Consider the following 6000-nt stretch of genomic DNA (forward strand, 5'->3'; position numbering starts at 1 on the left):
CTACAAGACCCTTTCCCATCTGCTGTAAAAAGTTTTGTCTACGTTCACCCCTCGTCACACTGTTAAATAAAAGCACTTCACACCAATGACGGCATACTTTAGAAAACAACCCTGATGATATTGTAGCACACAGAAATGTGTCATTCGTGAATGAAGTGCTGTTTGATTTTTTTGCACCTAGTTATAGAGAGCTGACGATAGTTTTGAGAGCCCCGGAAAGACAACAAGCAGGCTGGTGCGGCTGTGCAAGTCATTGTTCTGAGTTCCAATCACAAAAATGGACCTAGAAGCTCTAGCTTTGTTGTTTTTCAGATGCTTTAGTACTTTTATTATTCATTTAAAACATACGGTGGTTGTGATAGAGGAACACGCAGTCATGCACATAAGTGACAGCGTTCGCGCTTATCAGAATGAATGGCAGGGAAACATCAAGTTATTCCTTCTACTAAATAAGGACTCAGCAGATTGTGACATGTATTATATGGATTTGTGCAGATTGACTGATTAATGTGATATTTTAATAACGATAACTTGTTTTTTCTGCATATTCTTTCTTAATTATTTGTTTTAGTAATGTAAAAAGTATGTGGTACTTAGAGAGTTGCTACTGTATGTATATATATATATATATATATATATATATATATATATATATATATATATATATATATATATATAGCCTATATATATCCTCATTGGAGGCTGAGCCCCCCTAATATGGAAAACGTAGAATCGCCCCCGTTTAACATAAATATGTAAATGTGTATCTGTCCCATAAGAAAGAAAAATAGATGTCATATAGAGGGGACTACTTTAGAATTACTTTATGGCAAAAATGTCTAATGTTACATTTCCTAAGGAATTCCTGGAAGAAACATTTGAGACAAAGTTGATATTTAGACAACGATACCACAGTGCAACCCAGAAAACATACACAGCCCACATGTATACCTTGAATGCACTGCAAGTTGCTTTGGATAAAAGCCCCTCCCAAATGTGTGAACGTGGTTAACCCGAGAACTTAGTTCTCTTGAAATATGGAGGAGCAACCACTGAGCAACAACAGCATCCTCTATGAGAGGAAAGCGCTAGTATTCATATATCATCAAAACAGCCTTGTGTGATTGAGTACACTCATTTCATTGAAACAATCTGCCTTCTGATTTGAATGAGTGGCTAAATAACATCTGAAGAAATATCTGTTGTTCATAGCACAAACACAAAACACTTCAATCATCACAGCGCGGGCTGATATTTAAATTAAGCACAATGAAGACGCAGCCTTACATCTGCCACGGACAAACAAAGAAAATCAGCATCCATCCACCCACCACAAAACACTTATATATAAATATTTAAAGTTAAATCAATATATTTGCCAGTGCTTTAAAAGCAGCACTAAAGAGTGAAACAGTTTTCGGTAAAATCTCGGGTTCATGAAATGCAATTTGGGAGTGAATGTGTTTGTGCTCTCCTTGTGTCTTTAGTTAAAAGAAAACCTTTCATTATACAAGACAAATGCAACAATGATGTTGGGGTTAAACCAGAATGTTGAAGAAATATCAACACAGTGCTGCGTTGCAGCTAAGAAGGTGGAAAATTCCTGCCTACGTAACAGCTAAATATGTATGTGCAGAAGGTTTGGCAAGTTAAATCAAGTTCAGCTAAAGAAAAAAAAGAAAAAAGCCATATGTGCATTTTATATGAAATACTGTAGAACTATTTCGAGGAACACAATCAACTGTTGTGTTGCAACATCCACTGTGTAACTGGCACAGGCATTCTTGGCATACCAGTTTTTTTACTGTTACATTAAAGTAGAGAGCAGATGTTATGCCTTCTTAACACAAGAATGTGTTTACACAGTGTTGATGACAGAGTCACAGTCTTTCCTCAATACAGTCCTTGCACTTGCGCGAATGATAAGAAGAACTAAATAAACCTCCTAAGTTTATTAACTACCTATATAAAGACTGTACACTCTAACAGCTTAAATAGTTTTCGGTCGAGCTTGTTTTGCAGCGCTGTGGTCTACATGACGCCTGACTGAACTTGCAGCCCCTCTGGGTGTTTGTAACTGTTCGTGAGGGAGATGTCACATGCAGCGCAATAGCGTAAACACTCAAATTGGTTTCCATGTATCTTGGTCACTCCAAGGCTGTAAAATCTGCGGGATACGTAGGCACTCGAAATGCATTTCTGACAGTCAAGCAAGGGCAGAAACATCATAGTAAACATCCACTATATGCAAATTTTATAATAAGGCTCGGGATCGAATAATGATATTTGGACTGGCAGTCAAACTGAGGGGGAAGATGAATAAATGAATCAATCCAAAGCTGTCATAAGCGACGGCATGAAATGACTTACATAACTAGTAGTGAAAGGCATATTTTATTGGCCAGGCTGATAAATCAACTCATATTTGGCCAGTTTAAGATGAACCCACTAAGCTAGCAACGGTAATATTTATTTAGGTTCCAAGCCTCTTTAGCCTTGCCAAGAAGAATGCATATCATTTTAAGATTATGAATACTGTGTATAAGAAAATAAATGTGTTTTTTTTCAATGTTACATGTGCCACCTCACTCGCTTGGTGCAAGCAACTCCAAGGTTGTGGGTTCGTTTCCAAAGAAGCATGCATACTGACAAAATACAAGTAAATACATTCATTGAGCACCTTCCATTGCAAAATACAAGAATGTGAAAGTTAATTTTTGTTGACATTTCAAAGGATCTACAAACCTTTATTGGTAAATAGCCAGTTAGTAAGTATAGTTTCACCCTCTTGCTGGTGCTATAGAGACAATCTAACCCATAGGTATAAAAGCACATTTGACACACAGTAAAGCTTCAACGCAAAACTATTGAAGGTGCTTCAAAACCTTGCAAGTGCTATCCATTCTTCTGCAAATCACTTGATAATTGGATGCTCATACATTTCAAACAAAGAGTAAAAAGCCCAGTGAGATTCTGACACCAATATGTGTTTTCTTTAGTATAAAGAAACACCACAGGGAAGCACAATCTGATTCATCTTCATTCATCTCAACGCTGAGATATTCTCTAGCTGTAGATTAGACCCTGGCACGTGTGATCTGAATGCATAAAAGCATTAAAAGCGTGATCGTCTAAAGAACATGTTGTAAATAATGTACTGCAAACGCGGGATGCCGTTCTATTCAAATGAAATGTTTCTATGTACAGCAGCATAGATGGCAATTACAGCACGTAAAAGCACGCACACGTGTAAGCGCATCGATGCCTATAATGCATAAAAGGCAAGAACATTTTGATCAACCGGGCAGGTGTCTTAGCCGACTGTACGCGTCATGTACGCATAATGTAGTGACACACTGAAGCATCAACCGCATCACATTAAACCTGTTACGGTTTCACTTGACTGTAGACCTGACAATTCTGGCTGTGCGTTAAACAGAATATGTAAGAATAATTACAAGATCAAACTGTAAAATGGAATGACAAGTGCGATCGCCTTCTGTCATGACAGCCGCAAACTGGATGTCCTGACTGTGACTGCGAGCTTCCGTGTATATGAATATGGTCACATATTTCTTAACTACTAAGTTTCTTCGAATCCGCATTTTATAAATGGTTTATTTGTGCGTATGCCATCTTGTTTAAACGGTTTCAAACATTCATTTTGGATACACCGTGCGCGCCCTTAGATTGAAAGCAGGCAGTGTTGCGCATGACTATACGAAGTGGTTGCCTGCGATCAGATGAGTATTGCAATGACCGCCACCAAAAGCACCCGCATTCATATTTGCCATAACATTAGCAGACGTGTACAGTAAAACAGAAGAAGGCGATCGTTTACAAACACATGCCAGTTTCGATCACTAAACGCAGTTCAACATTGCGCTAGAAGGCGGATTCTATCACTTACCTGAGCTGTCAAGCGCTCGTCCAGGGGTGGATCATGGACGTTTGGTGGTTAACGGAGCGCACTGGAGTCGATCCGGTCCCGCCCAGATCCCGTCGACTGTTTCTCGGTAAAGCACCGACCGTACGGGAGAGCTAGAGTGACTGAGAGCAACAGAGCTCGGGTGAAGGGTGGGACATCACTGGGAGGGATGTAGGAGTCAGACTTGTTTGGAAGAGATCTCTGGGCATGCGAGTTGCTTTTGACGTGTCAGGTTGATGACCAATTCTCTATGAAAGACAGAGGCTGGATGTTCTGGAGTCCCATTATTGCAAACCTTCATGTTAATGATTACAATCTGATATTAGCCTATGTAATCGACTACTGCAACGAAGAGTAAAGGATGTCAGTCTATAACAAGACTGTTGACCATGATACAACCGTATACCTCCAATGACAGAGAATAATAAACGTGTGAAACAATTCGGGAAATTGTGGCATATGGCAACTCTACCACAATGGAAATGATCAACATCTAGTTTGTTAGGAAATGTATTATGTTCATCTCACACAAAAGGCTGTACAGGCATCATCTTCTAAAGGAATACAGCTACAGTATAGCCACCTGCAGGACTGCAACACTCACAACACAGGACAGCTGAAGTCTTAAAAGGTCTTTAACAAGCCACGTGAAAGCCACAGATCAAATTGTTCGATATTTTACAATCCATTTATCCATTTTTACAAACACGTATCTTTATTTTATGAAAAAAAGGCAGATGCAAGAACAAATGAGAGTAAATGGATCACACCATTTTTTCTTTTGGGATGGGACCACTGTATGCTTCAAAACATTACCTCATGGATTTTCCGTTCATGCCTATTAAATGGTCAAGGACAACAGGTACCGGACCAAAAGACAACATCTGTCATGATTCTGCCGCATCATGTCATGATTCTCTTGGTCTAGTGGCAGGATCATGATAGAACCCCATGTTTAATGTGGAGAGAGACAATTGTTTATTTGGCTTGCCATATGCTCTCTCCGGTCTCGTCTCTGTTCCCATCCTCTTGTTTCCTCGTTATTGATTCATGCACTTGATTTGGTCCCTTATTTAATGCCCTTGTGTCTTCTGTCTTCTGCTGGTTCATTGTGGTTATTGGGTGAGTTCCTGTGTCTTTTTAGTGTAGTTACGTCTAGTTTAGTTGTGATGTTCATGCTAATAGTTCATTTTAAGTCTTGTTTAAGTGTAGTAAGTATTAGTCCTGTCTTGTTATTGGTTCCCTCTGTTTTGTTATGTTACCCCCTCATGGGTGTTTGTTTTGTCATTTAAGTCTTCTGTTAACCCCTTACCTGCTGTCCTCTGTCCGTGTCTCAACCCTGTGATCATGACAACATCATCAATCACCACACTACTATTTATATTCAAAAGAGTTTCAAGTCATACTTTCCAAACTGTGTTAGGCAACTCTTTATTCTTCAGCATAAGGATTTACCCTGAAATCTGTGAATGCACTGAAGTTGCTGCCGGGCACAAATATATCACAGAGAAGATAAAACGCAGCTCTCTCTGGATTAAGTGATATGCTTGTAGAGTAACTGAAGAAAGACCCTATACAGGAGTCAGGTAAAAACTTAGAATACATTTAATACGACTGCAAGCAAACAAGTCCCATTAAACTCCATTACTGCTTTAGTTTGTCTCTAATGAGTGTTTCTCTTTTAAGACTGTATGTTGTGATTTAAGAAAAAGCTCTGAGCATACACTACACGTGCATCCTGAAGATGAGATGTCTCAGTGCAGATGTATTCGAAAGAGCTTTGAAAACAACTTAAAGGGTGCTAAAAACAATAAGATACAGTAAGCACAAATAGACCTTATTTGTAACTTTTAAATTATAATTTACAAAAGTACAATATGCATTGGGTAAGTGAAACGTTATATGGCAGAATGGAGACAGCTGTTTGAGGAAAGGAGTTGAAATGTTACATGAATTTGTGGCCGCAAACCAAGTCCAGATACAAACCCACCCAAATCTAATCCTCAATCCTTCATTCTAAACTGCTTTTTAAAGAGGGTAAATGAGAATACAGTTTAACACAATCAAATAGA

At 38.8% G+C, this 6000-nt stretch overlaps 1 protein-coding gene across 2 annotated transcripts in view; it reads right to left on the reverse strand.

Annotated features, from left to right (window-relative positions):
* The window catches only part of LOC306909440 (band 4.1-like protein 1), a 79557-nt gene extending 75377 nt beyond the window's left edge, over positions 1-4180 (reverse strand). The window contains exon 1 of one of the 2 annotated variants that reach the window (XM_079483144.1): positions 3911-4180. The gene's annotated coding sequence lies outside the window, so the exon portion shown is untranslated. The remainder of the gene's footprint in view (positions 1-3910) is intronic. The other variant, XM_079483143.1, reaches the window with a different exon arrangement.
* Positions 4181-6000: the final 1820 nt, after the last annotated feature.

This window comes from Barbatula barbatula (genome assembly GCF_947034865.1).
Source record: "Barbatula barbatula genome assembly, chromosome: 20".
NCBI lineage: Eukaryota > Metazoa > Chordata > Actinopteri > Cypriniformes > Nemacheilidae > Barbatula > Barbatula barbatula.